At 44.6% G+C, this 23,233-nt stretch overlaps 1 long non-coding RNA gene across 1 annotated transcript; it reads left to right on the top strand.

Moving 5' to 3' along the window:
• The first annotated feature begins 6,866 nt into the window (after window positions 1–6,866).
• Window positions 6,867–21,906, top strand: Gm39072. Its single transcript, XR_869884.1, has 2 exons — window positions 6,867–7,002; window positions 21,734–21,906. It is a non-coding gene; the product is annotated as a predicted gene, 39072 (long non-coding RNA).
• Window positions 21,907–23,233: the final 1,327 nt, after the last annotated feature.

Genomic DNA, 23,233 nt, shown 5'->3' with positions numbered 1-23,233 from the left:
CCTCATTTTTTGCAACAAGGTTTTCTCACTGGACCAGGGTCTCCCACTAATTGGCTGCCCAACAAGCCCCAGGGATCTTCCTGTTCTCACACCAAAGCACCAAGATGCCACCAGTCCAGATTTTTACAGAGATCCTGGGCATCTACAATCAGGTCCTCATATTTGAACTGAACAATCTCCCCAGCCCTGGTTCCTTTTCTTACACACACACACACACACACACATGCATGCACAGGCACACACACACACACAAACACATGCATGCACAGGCACACACATACACACACAAAGAGGATGCTCACCAAAGCTTTGCACTCATATTTAAATGTAAAGTTTGTTAACATCTTTCCATAAGTCCTGCTGCCTTCCTCTATAGTTGTGGTGGATCTGGGCGCCAGGAAGTCCTGAGACCTGGCGTTGGACAGATAAGTGTTTAAAACTCAGACTTTCGCTTCTGGGTGCTCCTTAGAAGTAGTTCTCTCAATCTCCTTTTCTTTGTCTTCACTCTCTCCTCTTCCCTCTCCTCCCCTTTCATCACAGTCTTGTACAATGGCAGGTACTGTAATTAACCATGTCAATAACTTGATTCAAGCAATCCTCACACCACCCTCTGGATGGGGCCAGTATCTCCTTATCATTTCAGTTGAGAGGACTTCTGGCATCAGACTCCAAGACTAGGAAGCAGCTGTTTACTTTGATCCCTAAGTCTCCAAGCTTGTTGCCCCAGAGGCCGTATGTGGGTGGGGCTCATTGGGCCCATCTTCCCAGGCATGTCTAGTGTCTATAGAGAGTCCTGCTGTCAGCAGGTTCAACTGCTCTCCCTTTAATTGTAACCTGCTGCCTTGAATTCTTTTCATATGCCCAACTGTGCTTACTGGAAACCTTGACAGATTCCTTTCAGAGTATTGATCCTATATCTGCCTCCACAGCTAACTGTCTTCTGAGAAGACAAGGACTGTGCCTGGCCGACCTGTGTTACCTGCTGTCTTACTTACATTTCTATTGCTGTAACAAAGCCTCATAACCAAGCAGCTTTTAGAAGAAAGAGTTTATTTGGGCTTATGGTTCCAGCAAGTTAGAGTCAAAGGCAATGGAGAGAGGTGACAGGCAGCAGGCTTGGTGGCTGGAGCAACATCTTAAACTGCTCACATCTTAAACCCCAACGCAAAGCACAGAGAGCAAACTCAAAATGGCATGAATCTTTAAGCTCTCAAAATCTGCTTCTTGTGACATTCTTCCTCCAATAAGACCATAACTTCTAAGCCTCTCCAACAGTGCCACCAAATGGAGAGCAACTACTCAAATGCCTGATACCGAGGAAGACGTTTCATGCAAACCACCACACTGACAGAATTTGTAATCCAGAGACCAGGGCACCAATGATATTGGGTAAGTGGTTTTAAGGACAACGGTGGAGTATAGAACACAACCCATGGTCAGACAACTGGTTTTCTTCTCTCCCATCTGGCTTTGCCACCTTGATCTGCTTCACTTTCATGAATGCTAGCTTCAATGCAGTGAGAGGATAGTCTGAAGCTTGTACATAGTAGACTCTCATGCTGCCATCACAGAGCAAGTGCTGACTGGATGCTGGCCTCTACTGTTACTGTTGGTGGTTTGTTGATGTGCTGTCACGGTGAGTAGTGGTACCTGTCCTGACTTTGACACAGTTCCCAAAGCCTCCCACAAGAAGGAGTGACTACCTTCCACCTGTGCCTGAACATGTATTATTAATTATATCGTTTTGTTAAAATCCAGCCCCTCATCCATGTGCTGCAATCCACTGAAATAATAATGATAACTAGCATGAATTAGTCATGGATTATTTGACAGACGCAATCCAAAGCATTCCATGTACATTAATTCACTGGATCCTTACTGCCAATAAGTCTAGTAAATTAAGACAACACAGTAGACACACCCTTGCTCATGTACTGAGTCACCTGCCCATAGTCTTAAGCTATAAAATAACCATGCTTCACATCAGATTTTGGAGGAAGCCTAGTTGCTGTCTCTGGGTTACCATGAGTACCCATTCCATTTCAGTGGAGTGTAGGCAACTTTGGGAGCCATCTATTTAGAATCTGGGTTTGTTTGCTTTGGATAAAATTAATACCTGTGCCATGGTACCACCTTAATCCTGTGAACAACCACCAAGGGCTATAAAGTGTGAGAGTTCCTTGACTAGGGCGTCCTTGTGCACACACAGCAGGAAGTTCCCAGAGGCCAAGATTCTCATTTGTCTCTGTGACTCCTTTACTTAGCAGCTTGCCCAATACAACGAACACATCCTTGGCATTATTGGGACAGATCTCTATGGGCTATACTGAGAATTTAGTGGAAAATGGTGTTTGTAGTCAATGTCTCCTAAGACATTAGATGATTTTCATGTAAACCCCATCATGATTGTTATTGCTATTGCCTGCTGTCTCAAAAAAAAGAAAAAAAAAATCCAAATACCAGAAGTGTTACTGAATAATTTCCAACCAGGTATGCTAGCATATCACTGCGATTTCAGCACTTAGAAGGTTGAGGTTGGAAAACAGAAGATTGGAAGCCAGCCTGGGCTGCATAGCAAGACTCTTGTCTAAAACCAAACATTGACTTTCCACACCACTGAAGACAGGAAGTAGAATGAAAGTAATTGTTCTTCCTCTTTCTAACTCACCCTGGCAGTCTCATTGGGTTTCTTAGGAAGGAACCAAACTGTATTTGAAGACATTCCTATGGTTAGAATTCTGCTTTTCTTGCTAAAACTAGAGGTGGGACAGCCTGGTATCCCACCCCTGCCTCTCACCTGCCTGTTTGCTCCAGAGCCCTGCTTGCAGCCTATACATTCATTCCTTGATTTTGGTCTATAAACAAACCTGAAAGCTTGGCCAGCCGGGGTGGGTATTTGCACAGAACAGCTGAAGAGACATTCTCAGCCCAAGTGACAACAGCTGGGGGGTTGTCAGAATGATCAGTCCTCTGGGAAAAGGCTCAGCTTAGCCCAGCAAACATGGCCCTGGCCTAGGCTTGACCTCTGGGTAACACGTGTCCTTTTCGGTGGGAAAACAAATAGTCTCCTTGTCTGGAATGTATACCCCTTCTCTTGTGGAACATGGGAAAAAGCCAGCGATTGTATATGAGGACAAGCCTGTCTGCAAGCTGTCCCTGGAGCATGTGGACAGGCCCGCTTCCTGTCAGCAGGTCAATACTGCCATTGTCTCCTCTGATGGGTAGTGCTTGTCACTCAGCACATCGGAATTCAGGCTCTTGGTTTCGGAATGAGCCAAGGCCACTCACTAGTCAGGTTCGAAGGGAAAAGGGGTAGAGAGAACACATTTGTCTAGAGAATGTTGGTACTGCTTGGCCCTTGGGAAGACTGTGGACAGGTATAGAATCTGGGTCAGAACGATACAATAGTCACCTCAGACAGTGACCACCCTAGGTCCTCTAAAGAGGCAGATGAAAGGCAGGGTCTTGAGTGGGAAGTAGGAAGCTGTCCTGGGTGGCAGTCAGCCTGGTGAGCAGGAGCTGAAGCCACACTTTCTTTCCCTGTACTCTGCTTCTAAACCTCTGTGACTGGAGGAGGAGATGTCCATGCCGATTCTCAGCATTAACTGTAAATATCTGATGAAGGGGGCGGGGCCTACTCCATCACTCCTTTGCAGCATTCTGCGGAGCTTAAAAGCTCAGTGCATTGGGGAAGAAAGCCTTCTGCCAGGATCTGACTACTGTGTGGTTGGGATTGTCCAAACGCCTCCTCTTCCTCTTTTGATTCCCCCCACAAACATCTTCATGGCTGTAAATGTCTCCCTCCCCTATGACCTCTTCCCAGGACTAACTACTGCCTCACTCCCTCCACACCATGCACACCACTGGACACCCATCCCACCGCTCACACCAGAAACGTAGGTCTTTTCACAAACTTTGCTTGGCCATTTCTCTCATGATCTAGGTAGTTGACAGATCCTTCCACATCCCACTAACCAGCCTCCTACATTCCTTATCTATAGTCTTTTTTAGCTCCTCCCTCTCTTTAATGATTAAGAATCCTTAAGACAAGTCTATCTGACTCTGAGCTCTTTCCATCCAGTACAGCATCCATCCAGGATACCAGCCACAAGGTGATGACAGAAAGGCTCATATCCAGAATTATGGCTCCAAGAGCCTCAACACAGTGTAAAAACTCTTCAGTTTCCTTGGACAGCTACAGGCTAAACACAACTTGATAGCCCAAGTGAGAGTAAAATACAAGATAGGTCTTTAGCTAGCTCTCCCTCTCCTCTCCCCCTTCCCCTCCCTCCTTCCTCTACCTTCCAGCCCCTTCCCTTCTCCCTCTTCCTCTCCTCCCCTCTCTCTCTCTCTACACACACACACACACACACACACACACACACACACACACACACACACACATTAAGTGATCATCTGAAAATAAGCACTTTCCCTAGCATCCTTATTCAAGCATGAGAGAACCAGTTCAGATACCTTCTTTATTCTTCAGGCTCTGAAATTCAGGGACAGTTCATTGTGTTTTATTCCCTGATGGCTTTGTTTTCTATTTGGGTCCTTTTTTTTCCCTCACCCTGTTTCCAGAGAAGTCAGGTGTTCAAAAGAAAGCTCAAGATAGAATTCAGATGATTCCTGGCCAAAGAGAGAACAGCCAACAGCTCAGACATAGGCATTTCTTAGAGGTGGCCCTCAGCAGGAGCCTGCTCTGGCCAGCAGACAGCAGTTAGTTAGCATTTCGGTCCAAGAGTTCCAAGCAGACAGTTGGTTCTCTGGAGCAGTGGGAGGAATTCATGAGATGGAAGAGGAACAACATTTTGTAACAAACCTAGCAGATGCCCTTGCCCCAGGGGAAGGACTTGGGCATTAAGCTGTCAGAATGACTTGGTGAACTGAACACAGCAGCTTTCTCATTTCTGGGGGAAGGCTTGTGCTGCTTGCTAGTGGAAGGCAAGTAAGACAACTTCCAGAGACACGCACGTAGGGAGACAAGGGAGACATGCACCACTTTTAATCACAAACCCGGGGTGCCAATTTCATTCTAGTTTGCAAATACAGCACATGATACCTGTGTACTGCACATGCTAGGTTTTCAGTAGACCTGTCCGCTTTGATCATTTCACTTCAGAAACATCCTAAAGTCGGGGTAGGGGCTGGGGGAGACAAACAGAAAATATAGGTGACAGGCAATGGCTAAGATGAGTAACCACTGAAGGATGTAGTTAAAGACCAGAAATACTGAGATCAACGGACAGCTACTCTCAGTGATATTTCTAGGTGAGAGTTGAGTAGATTTTTTAAATGATTAAAAATTAATATTCAAACTGCTGAAATGCTCTTTCTTTTTTTCCCCAAGGAAATGCTCTTAATGTTCTTCAGGGGAGATGTCTCCACCCCTGAGATGGGTAAGATGAGAGTATTGTGCAAACTTAACATGTCCGTGCTTTGCTCATAATTTTTAAATCACTCATCTGGAAAGTTCCTCATGTATCTAATTTTGAGTCTCCCACTAGACTATACATTCAGGGAATGAAAAAACAGATGGTCTTTTTCCTGCTTTATCTCCTGAACCATTAACTGGGGGCGCAGTCTAAATTCAGACAGACTGATGATAGTGGTGGACGTTCTAGTGATCAGGGAAAAAGACTTGGATGTGAGTGGGGAACAGAGCGGTCCAAAGACTAAAAGTCCAAATGAGAATGGAGAGTAAGGATACAATGGTTCTGCAGTGTCTGATAATGACACACTATTATCAGAACATAATGAGAAGCATGGAATAGAGACTTTAAGGGATGCAGCTGCTGGTGGTGATGCCTCCTGGGAGCTGGACATGAAAGCAGGAGAAATTCCTCAGGGGAAGAGAGCAGCTAAGTATCTAAAACTAGTTCTTGGCAGCATCTCCTTCATTAATGTGGATAGTAATTAAATTATTGTTAGTGTTAGGACTGTGTGGAGAGCTGCAGCCTTCAGTAAATGATGAAGACGCAAGGAGCTCCACGGATGGTAACGACAAGGAGAGGTCGGAAGCAGAGAGCACAGTCTGATGAGATCTACTTCCTCCATCTATTTTTCCCAACAAATATTGACTAACTGCATTCTATAAATGAAGTCCAGTGCATGTTATAAATAATACAAATAAGAGTGAAATATTGTCCCTCTTCAAGGAGTTATGAGTGTAAGCAACACAGAAGACATTTATAGATTCAAGCATTATTGATGATCTTAGTCTGTGCCAAGCATAATGCTAAGCCTTTAAGGACACAGAGACTCGTGGACCTTGACTTAAGGAGTGCATGATATGAGGAGAGAAACAGACCACAGAAGAGACACTTACAGTCCACCTAGATGAATGAGAGTAGGAAGGAATATTAGGAAAAAAGCTCAAAATACCCACGACACAACTTACAGATCGTATAAAGTTCACGAAGAAAGTAGACCAAAGTATGGATGCTTCCATCCTACTTAGAAGGGGGAACAAGATAATCTTGGGAGGTAGATGGTGGAAGAGTCCTGGGAGGAAGAAAGGAGGGGGGCAGGATCAGGTGTGGGAGGAGACAGGTGGGATGTACAGAGGGTTAGGAAATTGAACAGAGGTATGTAGCAATGGGGGGTGGGAACTGTGGGTAGCCAACAGAAAGTTCTAGATGCCAGGAAAGCGACAGGCTCCCAGGTCACAATGGGGATGACATTAGCTGAAACCCCCAACAAAGGGGAGAGAGAACCTGTAAAGACCATATGGAGAGGTTAGGCACGGCCCGTGGTTGAGGGATGGGGTCACCCACCCTTTTCAAATATGTTAACCCAGAATTGCTCCTGTCTCAAGGAAATACAGGGACAAAGAGTGGAGCAGAGACTGAAGGAAAGGCCATCCAGAGACTGCCCCACTTGGGGATCCATCCCATATGCAGCCACTAGCTTTGCAGACTGAATAGCTGCCAGGTCCTATCTTCAGCCTTCAGCTTTTCATCATTGGACCTACTCAGCCCTACTATTTAAGCCATTCAGGTAAATAGCTTTTTATAGTATATATAGTATACCTGTTGGCTCTGTTCCCCTAGACCACTCTGTCTGTCACAGCTGACAAATTCTGAGACTCAGAAGTCCTGTGTTGTTAGACCCAAGGGGAGCTGTGAGCAGTTACAAAAGATAAATCTGGAAAGAAGCAGGTACTAAGTCCTGATTATTTCTGACAGATGAAGAGTCTGGCTTCATCCAGTGGAAGACATGGAAATTGAAATAGGAATGAGATGAGGCTAGAGCCTTAGTAGCAAATGATGAGCTTGAACAAGACTCAACCCAGCTGAATTTATCAGTCACATAACTAAAAAGTTCGAGAGCAAAGTTGACTGTCACCTGATCTTGTTAGAGGGCTTAAATCACGATGTCAGGATGGCCTTTCTCCATCTGTTGGTCCCTCTCTGCTGAATATGGCTTTCACCCTCCAGCTTCTGCGGTTCACGGTCCTGTATTTGTATCTATATAGTATTGTGTAGAAGCCCAGGAGAAAGATAAATCTTTCTTCCAACAGTTCTCATACAATTTCCAAGACTCTCTGATCAGATCAATTTGAGCCCATCACTCCTCTGAGCTACACCAGGCTGGCCTAGGGTGCCATTCCTCACCCAGGAGGGAAAGGGGAAGGTGACTTTCTATATCATCTGAAAATGCTAGTGGATATTGGACAAGTGTGTCCTCCAGTTTTAAGAAAGATGTTTGTATAACCATGAAGGAAACCAACAAGCCTGAAATACCTGCCCTTTAAGATCTGGCATGGTTGCTGACTAGCTACCCCCATACCCAGCCTCATCCACTGCCTTTCTGACCTGGAGACTCTCAAGTTTGCCCCTAGCTGGGGCCTTTGCACCTACTGCTGCTTTGTCTGTGGTTTTTGGACCTCTCGGCTGAGCCCTATAGGTCCTTCAGGTTTCAGTTCATATATCACTTTTTTAACTTTTTTTTGTTTGTTTTTTGTTTTTGTTTTGTTTTTTGAGACAGGGGTTTTTCCTGTGTAGCCCTGGCTGTCCCAGAACTCACTCTGTATACCACGCTGGTCTCAAACTCAGAAATCCCCCTGCCTCTGCCTCCCAAGCACTGGGATTAAAGGCATGTACCACCACTGCCGGGCTCATATATCACTTCTTAAAGAGGTGTCTCTACAAGCCAGGCTCTCCCCTCCTCCACTGCCCCATGTCCTTAATAGCCCTTACTACTTCTCTGGAATATTCTCTTTGTACTTATTTCCATCAGGGTATAGATGTAGGAGACCATGGCACTTTTTCCATCTTTCTCACCATGTTATCCTCAGCATCTCAAATCTAGCACAAAATAGGTGCCCCATAAATATTTAGTAACTAATAGACTAGTAAATGAATCAAGTGACAGCCCGAATAGGCTCAGGGATGGAGACATGGCCAGATTCCCTTAGCCTTTAACAATAGATAGGCTGGCATAGTTTGACATGAGAAGTCACTCAAGGTTCTTCAGAGAAGATATTTTTCTCTTTATTCTGAACATTATACAACAGTACCAAAAGACAAAACTTTTGCTTATGAAAGCATATTTTAAAAGGTAACTTCCCAAACAACAAACCTACTGAAATAAAATATGTCAAACAATGGCCCACTTATAAATAGGTTTCCATAGAAGCTATTACGCATGGCACCAAACAAAAAGCCACCTGCTCTTACCTAAAATATTTTCAGAGTTTTAATTATAAATGGGGATTTTTAAGTGCTACATTTCTAGGGTACCACTAAAGAAGAGATAACTCTGCACTTGGCAAAGACTGTGAAAGCCCATACCCTTGACTCTCACCATCGTAAAGTGTATTTCAAACTTCTTCAGGGGGAGCAGCAGGGTAAGGGCTTCCCAGGCAAACTTCCCACAACGCAGAGAGTATGGGAAGGACTGGCTGCGCGAACAGGAAGGCAAGGTTAGTTACCCTTTCCCAAGCTGTATCCCAAAGGAGGCAAAAGCTTCCCTGCTAGAACAACAAGCAACCAAAGCTGGGTGGGTGGGGGAGAGGGCGGCATTCTGTCAAAATAAATCTGCTCACAGAGATATTAAATTAGCTGAATAGGCTTCCTGACTGCAGGATCACGTGCACTTGGAGATACATCTGCCTGCACCAGAGGTACACTTAGGGAAGCCAACCCTTCCCTAAGAAAGGGTCTTGGTGCCAGTGGCAGTTGTAAGAGTCTCTGATGATAAACATGTCTTTGATATACTGGAGCCTGTGGCTGGGCAGTGTGTTGAACATGTAATAAAAGATGAGTCAATTCACATAGAGGAGGGGAGGTAGGTGACAGAGGCAGGCACAGCTTTGTGCTCTGTGACCTTGAAGGATAAAGACTGCAGTTCTTGAAGGTAGGAAGATGGGAACTGTTGGGTTTTAGGCAGACTTCATTTTAGCTAAGCTAGCCCATCTGTCAAGCCTTCTTCTATTCTTTCATTTGTTTGACTAGAAGCTCAACCCTGACTTGTTTTCTTATCTGAAGTCTGCAGTCTTCTTTGTTTGTTTGTTTGTTTGGGTACTGTTTGTTTTGGAGCCTGTTATCACATCTCTTGATTTGCATAAATTTGGGACGAGAAGATCCCTTCCAATTTCTTTCACACAGTTTTAGGACAAAGATTTTCACTGGGTCATTCGCCAGGTTGATGTTATAAAATATATTGTCAGTTACAATATATGGTCAAGATATCTTGTAATTCCTTTGTTATACTGAGTGATTTCCTCAAAGTATTTTGAATAACTCATCTTCAGAATATTAACCGGAATAGGGATGAACTGCAATGGCATGTCCGCTCCAGAGGGAGCTACAGTCAGTGACTTAAGCAACAAGAAGAAATAACGAAGGATGATGAGGGGTGGAATTAGAAAAGACTTCAAGCGCTCTACAGAATAGAATCTGTACCCGAGGCAAAGAGAAGTGCTGGGAGGAGGCATTGGGTCAGTCAGTTCCGATGTCTGGGAACCATGTGTGAGCTGATGAAGACAGATCAGCACTGATGGGCAAAGGAGTTCAGAATCACTGTACATGCCGAAGCTCTAATTGGGAGAGTTCTCAGGCTCCCATTCTTTGCTTGATTGTAGAAAATGACAACCCCGACTGGAGACTTCTTTGACCTTATGGATTTCACAATCAGTCAAGCCCACATTCAAACTCTTAACTGTGTGACTTCCAATAAATATGATAACTTCCCGAACTTCCATTTCTCCAACTACAGAGTAGGTGTGATAATGGCTTTCCAAATCAGTGTTAAAGGCAGATAAAATTGGTGGCTACAAGTCACCTGAGTCCATTTGTGGTGTTCAGTAATTGACGAAGAACAGAAATGTATTTCTCACCATTCTGGAAGCCGTAAAGCCCGAGGTCAAGACACATGCGTCTGGTCTAGCGATGGCTTTTTGTCACAACCTCACATGACAGACAGCTGGGGGATAAGGCAGCCTGCTTTTTAAATGGGTTTAATCCCAATAACAAGGAGTGAGCCCCAATACCTAATTACCTGCCCCATTTCTAAAGGCCACCACAGTGTCCACAATGTGTTTTGGAAAACACACAATGAAACTGTCATAGAATCTGTCAGCCCAGTGCCTAGTGCACAGGATATAAACTGTCTCCTACTGGTTTAGAGCAACAGACCAAAGAAAATGGCTTATGGAAGTTAGATTTTAGGATTTTTTTTTCTTTAGATTTTTCCAAAATTAGATTTTATGATCTTGCTTTGTCTTGCATAAAGAAAACCACATATATGAAGCACCTTTAGTAGAATATCCACCCCCCCTTACACACACACACACAACTACCTAGAAAGGGGTTTATTGGCACTGGTTCAGTGGGTTGCTTTGTTTAATCTGTGAAGCAAAACTGCCTTTTGGTGGACCTGGCTTAAGTCTCCCTATTGGTCACAGAACTCAAGTTATTCAGACTACAACAGCCAAATAAGAAATGCAAACAAGAATGTCTTATGCAACTCAAAAAATTATATTACTGGGAATCTCTAACAGTATGGAAGACATCATAAACATCAAAAGTACTACCTCAGAAAGTAGTCAGTGTGATGTTGCATAGTTACTACCGGCCAGAAATAATTCAGACAAAAGTTATTTAGAAAAACATTTACCCTAAAGATTCAATTATGTTACTGAAACTGAGAGGAAAAGAGAGTTACTGACTATAAGATAAGGATGAATAATGATCAAAGCAGGTCCATGTTTCACTGTGGTGTTTGCTCTTCTCGAAGCTATTCTACATTAATGGTGATTTGTAATGGATGGTGCCATAGACTCTAGGAATTTGCAGCTGTAGTTCAGTGCAAGACTTCTTGTCAATAGCCAGTCTAGAGCCTGGGGGTTTGTCCTACACAAGTGTCTGTTGGACTCTGGAGAGGTGGCAAGGTCAAGCAAGGTCCAAGGAAGCAGGACAGTCCCTGGCTGCTTGGACTGAAAGGGTAGAAAAACAGAGCAACAGGCTGTCTGTAAGTTACAGACGGATTTGTTCCTATGTTCCCTGATTTGGACATTGCAATTGCCTCCAGGGTAAAAAAATGAACTGGGAGGAAGGTTTCATGTTAGGAAATCCCAGTGAATGCGATGCCTGGGTGTCGGTGACCTATTCAGCAGCTAAAAGACTGCCTGGGGGACTCTATCTTGGATACTCTTTTTTAAAATTGCTTTAATCACAAGCTGTTATAATGCCCATAATACTCACTGGATATCCCTGACTGGATAAAACTGGTTGCCTCTAAAGATGTGAGGACAAAGAAAAAGAAACCTTTTCTCTTTTGATTTGTACATCTTGGGTTGCTCGAATGCTTCTCTTCAAAGATTATTTTTCCCATTTCACACCTTTCACTTTATTTTCTGATAACTGCTTAGAAATAACCTTCTCTTTCTGGTACTTAGTTATATCACATAAATCCTTTTCGCTTTTTAAAAGAAATAACAGAACTCTGACAACCTTCCTGGAGACCCTATGATTCACCCAGATAGCTCACACACTGCCACCCAGACAGGCTTAGTGTGTAATGATAATAACAATAACAACAATAATAAACAACAATGAGCTTTCTCTCCTGTGGAGGAGTCAGATGAAATTTGTAAAACTAGATTTAATTGGGGCTGAATAAACTCCATTCTAAAATTTCTCATGCATCGGCCTCTGCTTATGGATGGCAACTGTCTGTATTTGCCCTGATTTGTAAACAATCACACTCAAGCAGTCCACTGCCCCCCAAGAGGCAGCTGTGAGCAGCCCATGTGATGGCATCTCTCTGCATAGCTCTGTAGATGTTCTGAGACAAGAGCTGTCTCCTAGCAAAGACAACGTGAATTGTGGAAACCCAGATGGAACTTCTGGACACTGTTAGAAGCTTTGTTTTTTTGTGATAAGCTGCTTCAAGAGTGTACCTGCATGACGTCCATCACCTTTTATAACATAATGGACAGTGACTGCTACTATTTGAGGTGGCTGGAGGAAGTGGAGTCGAACCTCTGGACAGAGATTAACAGGGATGTCCACATCTTCCCTGGTGGTTCACCTACACAGGGGTGTAGCTTTTGGATGGAGTGGAGACATTTTCTCTTTGGGGTATGACTGAGGACTGAAGAATGAGGATCACTTGTAAATGATCCGTGAAGTGGAAGAGGAAAGGAGAATATGCTGATAAGGTTACTTGAATGTCAGGACCTTTTGCCATTTGTGGAAATGAAGGACGTGCATGGAGTCAGGACAGCAGGTAGTGTGTGCAGACAGGCTTGCTCCCTAGTCCAGCCCATTGGCTGCTGGGAAGAGTGCAGAGAGGAGAGTCTTGGTTTCCGATGTAGGTTCTGGGATGGAAAGGGTACAGCTGTTGATTGGTCATGACATAGCACAATCTGATTGGATAAGATGTTTACCTGTCTCAGGTCAGGAGTCAGGAAATGTTGCAGGGATAGCCAATGACCTAGTTGCTTGTTATTTTGATGGTTCAAATATCCACTGGAGTCTTTATGAGTTCACCCTCCCGTACTGTGTTCCACCCATTCCTTTACTTTACAGTGAGTCATGGATACCAGAAAGGGAGGGGGAAGGAAGAGAAGAGGGAAAGGGAAGAAGGGAAGAGGAAAGGGAAGGAAAGAAGAGAAGAGGAGAGGAGAGGACAGGAAGGGTAGGAGGAGGGGGGAAGAGAGGGGGAGGGGAGAAGAAGAGAGGGGAGGGGGAAGGGAGAAGAGGAGAGGGGAGGGGGAGGGGAACAGGAAGGGAGGAGGAAAACCTGTAGATCCCACAGGGAGAAACAGCAGAATGACAGGTAGCAGAAGCCTGGGTAGCAATACACAAAAAGCCATATTCAATATGTCAAGGGCCCCATTATCCTTCACCTACATTCAGACCAGAAAGAATGTTCAGAGAGAATGGCAACTTGTAATAAATAGTGAAAATGAGCTTTAATTGTTATTTAAGGAAAGCCACAAGCCCAGGAGTGGGGCTGGCAATAGCCAAATAGAAGTTTCCTTGGTGAGGAAGGCATTCGGGCATCTCCTTCGGCAGCACCCAGATAGAACAGAATGAGATGTCCAGACTACGGCAGAGAGGATGCATGATGACTTAGTCTCCAACCCACCCACCCACCACTGTGCTCAGCCAAGAAGAGGCTGTGGGGCAAAGCTCCACAGTCCACACAGGAGCTGTGGATGCTACCAGCCTGCCATTTAAGTTCCAGTCACCAAGTCTGTAAGACAGGAACAATGAAGCCAATGTCACACGTAACTGAATGTTGACTCTGTCATTGAACCTTCAACCTGTGTCTGCCAAATGCCAACTGTGGAGATAGTTGGCAGATGAACAACACAAAGTATCCACCTTTCAGTGTCTCCATATTTAGAGATGTTACATGCAAATGTGATTACAAATGTGAGTACCTGTTTGGCTCTGTCTTCTTCTCTGACAGTATTATCAAAGTATATTCCTGCATGTGTATGCTCAGATATACAACCTGCTATGACATGGTGACTGAGATGAACCAACAAATAGCAAGTTCTTCTCTGTAGCTGGTCTTTGCTAATTTGTAGGTTCTCCTTTTTCCCACCCTTAATCCTCTGGTTTCACCACCTTGCACTAGATAGGAGAGAAAGAAAGATGGGGCGGAGAGAGATACACATCCTTGAATCTAATTTCTTTCTTTTTTGTTACTTTTTTTTTTGAGCATGGCTACTAACAAAACAAAAACAACCCAATGAATGACCAACAACCTCACCTCTTAGGGCTCTGGCATTTATATACCCTCTGAGAATTTCCAGAATTCTAAAAGCCACACCATCGCAGAAACTATCTACAGCTGGCAAAACCTCGCCTCTGCTAGAGCATGAGGCAAATCATAGTCAGCTGCTGCAAAGCAGCCCCACATCCCCACACCAGGAATTAAAACAAAATCATATTCTTATAATATTTCCGTGTGTGTGTTTTTTTAAGTAACCAAAATTCCAGCATTCTCACTACACTCCTCCTACCCACTGTGCTATTGCTGTGGTTATTGATCCAAGACCCATGATATCCAAATGACAAGGCAGTCGCAGGGAGAGGCTAAAAGAAGCAAGGCAGAAATTCTGAAGGACTGCTAATTCTGTTTTCTTGCTAGAAACAAGAACAATATTTAATATCTCTAAATGCCCACTAAATGCATATGAAACAATGGTGCCAGTAGGTGAATAATCACATTGTTCTGAATAATCCAGTCCGGGGTTTGCCTGCTTCTTCTTCTTCTTCATGCTAATTTATTCTGACATGGCTTTTCAATAATGAAAATCTGTTCTTGCAGAATCCACTTCATTGAGATTTTCCATATTAGAATAGATATGGAAGTGTCATGGAGAATTAGATTATATGTTCTCATTAGGCACTTTGCATTCCTAGAGAGGGGTCTTTGTGTCATTGCGGGTGACCAGATGGCATCAATTTCAGAATTATGGGTGTACCTTCTTTAACATAGCAGGTGATTGTTTTTATGTCATTTCCACTTATTTGTAGCCTCCTGCCAGTGCTAGCTAAATATGCTCCTGTCCCCAAGATATTTACTCATTTTCAATGCACACTCAACCCTAATTGTTGTGGCCTGAATGAAAAGCTAGCATAAAGAATGCTCCTAGCAACTTAAACATGGACTGATATCCTTCTCACATTCTGGAGAAGTATTCTCTGGGCACATCAAGTATGTCATATCAGAGACAGGGTGAAGTAACACACACACACACACACACACCCCTAAGAATTTGTAAAGAGCACAAGTTCTCTGGTAGGGATCAGGGAAGGTGTTACAGTGAACAGGCACACTTTCCAACCTCCAGAAGCCAAAATTTAGTATTGAGGTGCTCTGAGCAAGAATCAGCAAACTCTTCCCTATGAAAGGGTCTTGGTGTCAGTGGCAGTTGTAAGAGTCTCGGATGTGGCTTCCTCTGTCCCTGGAATGGCTCAGTGGGTAAAGGTGATTGCTGCCAAGCCTGACTACCCTAGCTCAATTCTCAGGACCAACACGATGGAAGGAGAAAACCAATTCCCTCAAGTTGTCCTCTGTTCCCCCCCACATGCACAGACACCCCTTTAGACAAATAAATAAACAAATGTAATTTAAAAATCTTTTAATGTGGATTCCTGAGGACTACTCAGACATTCTGAATCACACAACAGATATGGCTGTAAAATTAGTATCTATGGTGCATGTTAAAGAGATTTTAATTATTTTTATCTTATTTGTATGAATGTTTGCTTGAGTGTGTTTATACACATCACATGCATGCATGACTGTGGAGGCCAGAGAAGGATATCAGATGCCCCGGAAGGAGAGTTTGAAATGGTTATGAAATGGTTAAGAATACTGGGAACTAAACCCAAGTCCTCTATAAGAGCGGCAACCACTCTCAGCTGCTCAGCTATCTCTGCTCCTCGGTGCGTTTTATAAAAAAAAAAATGAATTTCTTGTAAAAAATCTAAGTTGGCATCCTTCACCTTCCCTAGGAGTGTGTTGTTCCCAACCACCCTGGGAAGATTGTAAATAAGGAGCGATCACTCTGGCCTCCCATGTGCATGCACGCACACGTACATACAAACAGGCACATACAGTCACATGTGCATATATGCATACACTCAGATATACACACACATTTAAACAAAGAAAGATGAGAAAAGAATGGGAAGAGGTAAGTACAGAAAAGCAAGCCTGTGGGCCAGTAAGAAACGCAAGGGGGAGTTGATGAGTGTGGGCTAGGGGAATAGATCGGGACTACCTATTTTTCTGTGCATATAAACGAACTCCATAGGAAGAACAACAGAGTCAACTAACCTGTACCCTTGGGGCTCTCAGAGGTCCGAACCACCAACCAAACAGTATACTCAGGCTGGACCTAGGCTTCCCCGCACATATGTAGCAGATGTGCAGCTTGGTCTTTATGTGGGTCCCCAACAACTGGAGTAGCACCCACATGAAAAAGCTGTTGCCTGTACGTGGGATATGTTCTTCTAGCTGGGCTGCCTTGTCTGGCCTCAGTGGGAGAGGAAGTACCTAGCTTGGAAGAGACTTGAAGTTCCAGGGTAGGAGGATACCAAGGGGGTAGACCTACCCCCTCAGAGGAGAAGGGTAGTGGGGAATGGAGAAAGGATTGTGGGAGGGAGTGATCGGGAGGGAGACAGTGATCTAGAAATGAATAAGTGAAAAAAAAAAAAAGATTGAAAGGAGATGGGGGGGGGGAGGCTCAAGTTTAAAGGCTTTCCTGTGCTTTCTCAACTCAGACACTAATTCAACACACTAGTGTCACAAATGGGAAGGAAGCCTGGCCCTAAACCTTCCAGAGCTGGAGGTTGCTAGCTCAGAGACCTCCTGTAAGAATGGAGCTTGGGAGAGTAGGAGTGACTGGTAATTTCCTGGCCACAGTGAAATTGCTGCAGGCCAGGTTCTGATGGAAGTGAAGGAACCTTTGGGAGATGACTCAGCAGCAGCAGCAGCAGCAGCAGCAGCAGCAGCAGCAGCAGCAGCAGCAGCAGCAGGCCAGATCATGCCCCTGCTAAAGCTGGATGTGTGGCCTTTCTCCAACAATGCTTAAATGCTGATGGGCACAGCAGAGAAGCTGATGGAAAAGGTGGGCCCAGTAAACACAATGGCTGAGGACATTAGGCTATTCAGGGAGGGCCGTCAGTGGCTCCCATCGCTGGCTCTAGGTAGAGACAGTTGGTAGCCTAGGATTCTGCTCTCTATGTGGCTTCCCAGGTTCAGGATCCTCGGCACCACTGTGGGTGTCCAAGCATGCCGGTCTCTCTGTGAGGTGGCTATAGTGTTGGTTTTTCACAAAGATGACATCGTGACTGCTGAAAGGCTTAACATCTTTCTTGGTCATAAAAGGTGTGACACGGCACCGATGGAGGCTGCTTAAACAGCCTAGAACTCAGGCCACTGTGGGAAGACCTGCTCCCTGGTGAGCTCCCGTAAGCATCAACCAGTGCCCAGGATATTTACTAAGAGCAGTAAGAAGTAGGGGGTACAATGCCTGCTTATCGGTGGCCTGCTGAGGAAGCTGCAGGCTGATTCTGCAAGAGTCAGAGAGTGGGCTTCAGCTGCGAGGGCATTGATTGTGACTTTGATATTTAGGTTAAAGAGAGGGACTCCCCGCTAGATATCTCAGAGGGCATCCATACCACGCAGATGCAGGCAGTAATGAATTCTTTAAGAGGCAGCTGAGGTAGGAGAATTCCGAAACGTCAGGAGGGCTTCGAGGGGGTGCCTGGCATGAGTCACTGCTGGCAGCTTCCCACTCACGACTCAAACTATTGCACCTAGAGGGAACGGTGGCAGGCTGTGAGCCGAGGGAAGGAGTCTTTAGGGGTACGGGGACAAGAGGAACTCTCCGTTCTCAGTTCTGATCGCAAGGGATGCTTCTTGGCCATTCTTTCCCTGCTTCCATTGATCTGTTAGTGCGGGGTATCGTGAGGGAAGCCACAAAGATTTGGGACAGGGCTCAGACCTGGTCCATTTTCACATGTGTCAGTGTGTGAGCAGTCCCAAGGTTCTCCGAGCCTTCTTTATCTCTGCTGTAAAAAGCCTGCTTGGAATCTTGGGAAGATGGAGGCTGGCCTTTAGCAAACTCATCTTCCACGCAGACTCCCTTCCTCTGTTTTGGTTTCCCACGTACTTAGCCTTTTAAGGGAAAAGCAACAATACCTCTGTGTCCCCGGCACGGACAAAAGCAGCTTTAATCAACATGGTAACCGGGAGGAAGGGATTGATTTGTTCTTCTCACGCCAAGCTGAGCACACGACAGGCTATGGTTTGGAATATCAATGTCCCGCAAGTGAGGGCCACTCGGAACAGAAACTGTCTTGTTTGAGAAGATTTATTCCCGGTGTCGTTTTTCACGGCTCATAAAAGGTGATGGATGGACTTAATTTTTAGTCTAATTTCTTGCCATGCAGTTCAGTAATTTTCCAGATAAACTCAAATTATAAAGAATCCAGGATTACTCAATGCAATGAGGAGTTGGGGACATCTGGTTGTATATAGATGCATGACATGTTTAATTTTTCAAGGCAGCCGAAGAGGAGGTGATTAGAAATCCCAGCTCACGTGTAAACTGTGTCATCTGCAGTGCTGGGTTCTGCCATCTCCAGCTATATCCCTGGATATAAGAGAAAAGAAGTTTGATGTTATTTGTTATTTGTTGGTCAGTTGTTTAATAGGATGGAGCCATGCCACCAGTACACAGGAAGAACAATCCGTTCATTTCCCTAGGTATTTCATATCTTTTAATTAAACAGATATTCAGTTATTTTTTTAGAGGATATGAAAAAGTAGTCCTTGATGGGATGTATGGAAATCTGTTTGGTTTTTTTTTTTTAATGTATTTAGCTTTGATTTATTTTTTTCCTGTAAGTTTTAAATATCCAGAAGGTACTTGAGAACCTGGGTCTCAGTTGTTATGAAATTAGCAATGTGGTATAGTGGGAGAACCCTCGGAGCTCTAGAACCAATCTGAACCAAGAATTATGAGGCCTGTGAGCCTCAGGCAAAAGGGAGTGGACAGTGAGAAGCAGATACTGCCCAGAGAGCTGGAAACAGCAGTGTTCACCTGGCGCTCCTTACTCGAGAATCAGAGACACCAGGGCTGAGGGTTGGAAGCCAGCTCATACTCCACAGGGAGACCCTAGCTCACACAACAATAATCACAAGTCTGAGGATGGACAGTGCTGGGCTTTCTCTGCAAGTAGAACATAAAATAATAGATTAAATTATTAGAGTATGGTCGAGTACAGGCCAGGTCGTTAGTCCTGAGACAAAGGCTAATAATTTGTACTGAGAACTTTTTAAATTTAATTCTTCTACATATCTAATTCAGTCTTTCATGAGTCTAAGAGTGCCCTAAAAAACAAAATTCTTTAAAAATAAAAAAAGTCACACTCTAGGTTGTATCTTGGCTTGAATGTGTTCCTGTTTATTAAACAGTGTTAGGTTAAATAAAATATGCTGTTTCCCAAGGAGGCCTTCCTTCCAATAATCTCTTTTAAAACGGAGAAAGACAAATGTTCAAACAACCACAAGCTTTGCTCTCTCTTATTGACAATAACCTGAACAGAATTCTTCTCTCTCAGCAACTGAACCTCAGTGACATTGTATACACCCAGAATGGTAATTCCATTCTGAATGACAACAGTGTGCCCACACAGTCTGAGGGTGAAAGAGATGAAGTCTGGACCCATACCATTAGAGTTCTGCTTCTCAGGCTGCGGCAGTCTTCAGAGCTCAGCTAATTATGTATTCATTTATTTAGACCTCTTAATTTTTATGTTTATATGGTTGTTTTGTATTCATGTATGTATGTATGTCTGTGTATCAGGTACATTCAGTGCCCTCAGAGGCCAGAAGAAGGTATTAGATCCTCTGGAATAGGAGTTATAGACAACTGTCAACTGGTTGTGACCCACCATGTGGCTGCTGGGAGTTGAACCCTACTCCTCTGGAAGAGCAGCCAGAGCTCTCAACCACGGATCCATCTGTACGCAAATGTGTATGCTTGGATGGGGGCAGGCTTGTCCACAGTGTTTGTGTGGAGGTTAAGGAATGACTCGCAGGAGTTCATTCTCATCTTCCAATCATGTGGCTCTGGGGATCAAACTAAGGTTTCAGGCGCAGGGTCAAGCGCCTCTGCCTGATGAGCCATCTCACTGGTCCATTTTGTTTTTCGTTTTAAGATGGTTTTAAGAAACTGAGTGGCCATATGTAGTAGCCCCTGATCCCAACTCCAGCCTTCACTCTGGTCATGCAGAATGCTCTGTAAGCTTATTTTAGGAGAAATAAGCATAGCCTAGAAACTAGCCAATGGATAATCTAAATGAGGATAAAGGGCTGGAAAGATGCTTCAGGTGTTAAGAGCACTTGCTGCTTTTTCAGAAGACACTAGGTTCCATTCCCAGCACCCACACGGTAGCTCACAACCATCTCTAACTCCACTTCCAGGGGACCTGATGCCCTCCTCTGACTGACCTCCACAGCACCCAACGTTCGTGTGCTGCACGTACGCACTCAGGCACACACGTAAAATAAACAAGAAGTATTTTAAGAGAACAACATCACTAAATCAAATGAGCCCCACTCTTACCCAGCCCTATTGTCTTACCATTTGCAATGGTACGAGGTGAAGAAAGGGATTTAAAAATAACTTTTCTTGAAAGAGCCAAGTCAATATCACCCAAAAAATAAAGTAATAGAGACACCTAAAAACAACCATGGGAGAAGGAGGAAATGGCATGTTCCTTCACAGGGGCTTTCTCCTGGGTTTGCACACACTGAGCAGGATAGCTACCTAAAGTTGCTCTCAGCACTCTTCCCACAAGGCTGTGCCTTGCAGTCCCAACACCTGGCTTGGTTCTGGCTCCCTGGCTATGGCACGCATGCGTCTCTTTCAGTTTATGTTCATCCCACCCCAGACCCTTCTGCTCAGCATCGTTCCTTGTGCTGACCTTCAACCAGACCCCAGTATTATCCTTCTAGCTTATTATTCAGCAGTAAATTGATCCAGGATCAAAGAGAGAGAGAGAGAAATTTAATACAAAATGTTACATAGTATTGCAATTTAAACTTGTATTGACTCTAGCAGTTTAAACATGTATCAACTCTAACAAATGATGTTCAGCCATGCCAGTGTTGCTCACTCGTTAAAACTGTTCCTTCTATGTTGTCACTGCGGTTGGGTTGTTAGGGTCGGAGCCTGGACCTGGCAGCCCTCACAAACCAGGCTTAGACACCTGTCCTCAGGAGTCCAATGAGAGAGACACAGGATAGAGAAAAGCAGAGAAAGATTGATTCAATGTGGCCACACTGGCTTGAGGAACAAAGAAGTCCACTAACTCTCTCCACCTTCACCCATCACCAGGTTTACTTTTTTTAAAGACATAAAGTCATGGTCAGGGTATGCTCCAGTGTGTGAAATTCCTTTACAAGCCCTGCCCTACTCTGGCTGCCCCAGGCTTCAGCCTTTTCCTTCTCCAACATGGGGAAACTCCACATTCTTGAGGGCCCATTGTTTCAATAGTTTGATGACCAGGGGAATGGACAGAAGCATCTTCAAGTTACACTGTCTGCACACTTCAGCAATCCATCTCCTTTGAAATCAGGCGTTCTTTCTCTTTTCCCAGAAATACGTAGTTTTGTACCTGTCTTGCAAGTTAGCTTCTTGATTTGGTCATTTTTTAAATTTGTATTTTCTTTTTTCCTCTAGAGCTGGAGTTACAGAAGACAAGCTGCCAGCATGGTGCTGGGAATCAAGCCCTCTGCCGTCAGTGTGGGCTCCGATCCACTGAGCCATCTCCCCACCCCACTTTGGCCTCTTAATGATGCTGAGCTGCCCTTGTCTTCCCAGAGCAAATGCAAGCTCCCTGTGGGCTCTACAGTCGTGGTTTTCAGTTTGTTTTACTGGAACCCACAGTAAAACATTCATTCTCAACACACACACAGAGGCAGGGAGAGACAGAGACAGAGACAGAGAGAGACAGAGACAGATATTTTATTGTAAAAACAAGCTAAAAGTTACTGCTTATAAACAAGCTGACAATTACTGCTTGAAAACATGCTGATGGTTCCTAGTCCTTCAAAAAAGAGAACTTTGGTCTAGATGTTGGGAACCATTGTCCTTACACACTGAGGTGTGTGATCCACACTTTCCTAAACTATGGCTTTGTGTGGTTCCTACTTCCAGTCTTTATCTCTCTGGGAGCTGACCTTTGCTTTGTTTCTTTTTTTTATGATTTTTTTAAAGGTTTTTTGTTTGTTTGTTTTTCTTTTTTTCTTTTTATAGATTCTTTGTGAATTTCGTACCATGCACCCCAGTTCTACTTATCTCCTCATCCTCTCATATCTGCTCATCACCCTGGCAACACCCCTCGCAAATGCACACATACACAAATGACAACAAAACAAAGCATAGAAAACATCTCCTCATAGAAGCTGTAGTGTGGCACAGTGTGTCCCACAACATATCCCTCTGCCCACACATCTTTACTTGCAAATATTCATTGCAATAAGGCATTGGAGTGGTTCGAGGTCAATTTTGGATCTTCACTGGGACTCTTCCTGATTATCCTGCTGTCGCCCTATGTCATGGAGATCCTACAGCTTTGGAACTGTAGGACGGGCCCATTCACAAGTCCCAAACATTCACAGATGATATAGATTTGGGGGTGGACCAATTCAGAGCCCTAGGTCTGGACCTGGGTGGTAGCTGAGCTGATCAGCCTACCAGCTCTCTTTTATCCACACCACCAGGGCAAACCCTCTATCATTGTTCCAGCTAAGCCACCTAATGCTGCCTTTGGGAGGAGGCAAGGGCAACTTTCCTGCTCTTGTACCTTCTGGGCTGGCTCACCTGCATCTACACCTCCAGAGCCAGCTCCACTGTGCTGCCAGTCAAGGGAGGCCCACGTTCCCAAGTGCTGCAGTCTATAAGGGCTGGGCCAGATCTCCCACTCTCACACCCTTGGGGCTGGCTTACCTGTGCCCAAACCCCTCCAGCCGCCAGGGCCAGCTCTACTGTCTTGTTCAGGTGAGGTACATAGCCTGCTCTCTAGAATGCTGTAGCCAGTGAAGGGCAAGGTCAGCTCTTCCAGAGTCTTGCGTTTGGGCTGGCTTGCCTATAACCCACCTCTGACCAGGGCCATCTCTGCTCTGCTCTCCAGGCAAGGTGCAGGACCCACTCTCCTGAATGCTGCAGCTGGTGAGGGGC

This window comes from Mus musculus, chromosome 7 (genome assembly GCF_000001635.26).
Source record: "Mus musculus strain C57BL/6J chromosome 7, GRCm38.p6 C57BL/6J".
Lineage (NCBI taxonomy): Eukaryota > Metazoa > Chordata > Mammalia > Rodentia > Muridae > Mus > Mus musculus.
The sequence above is the reverse complement of the archived record's forward strand: the minus strand, read 5'-3'. Positions and strand labels throughout refer to the sequence as shown.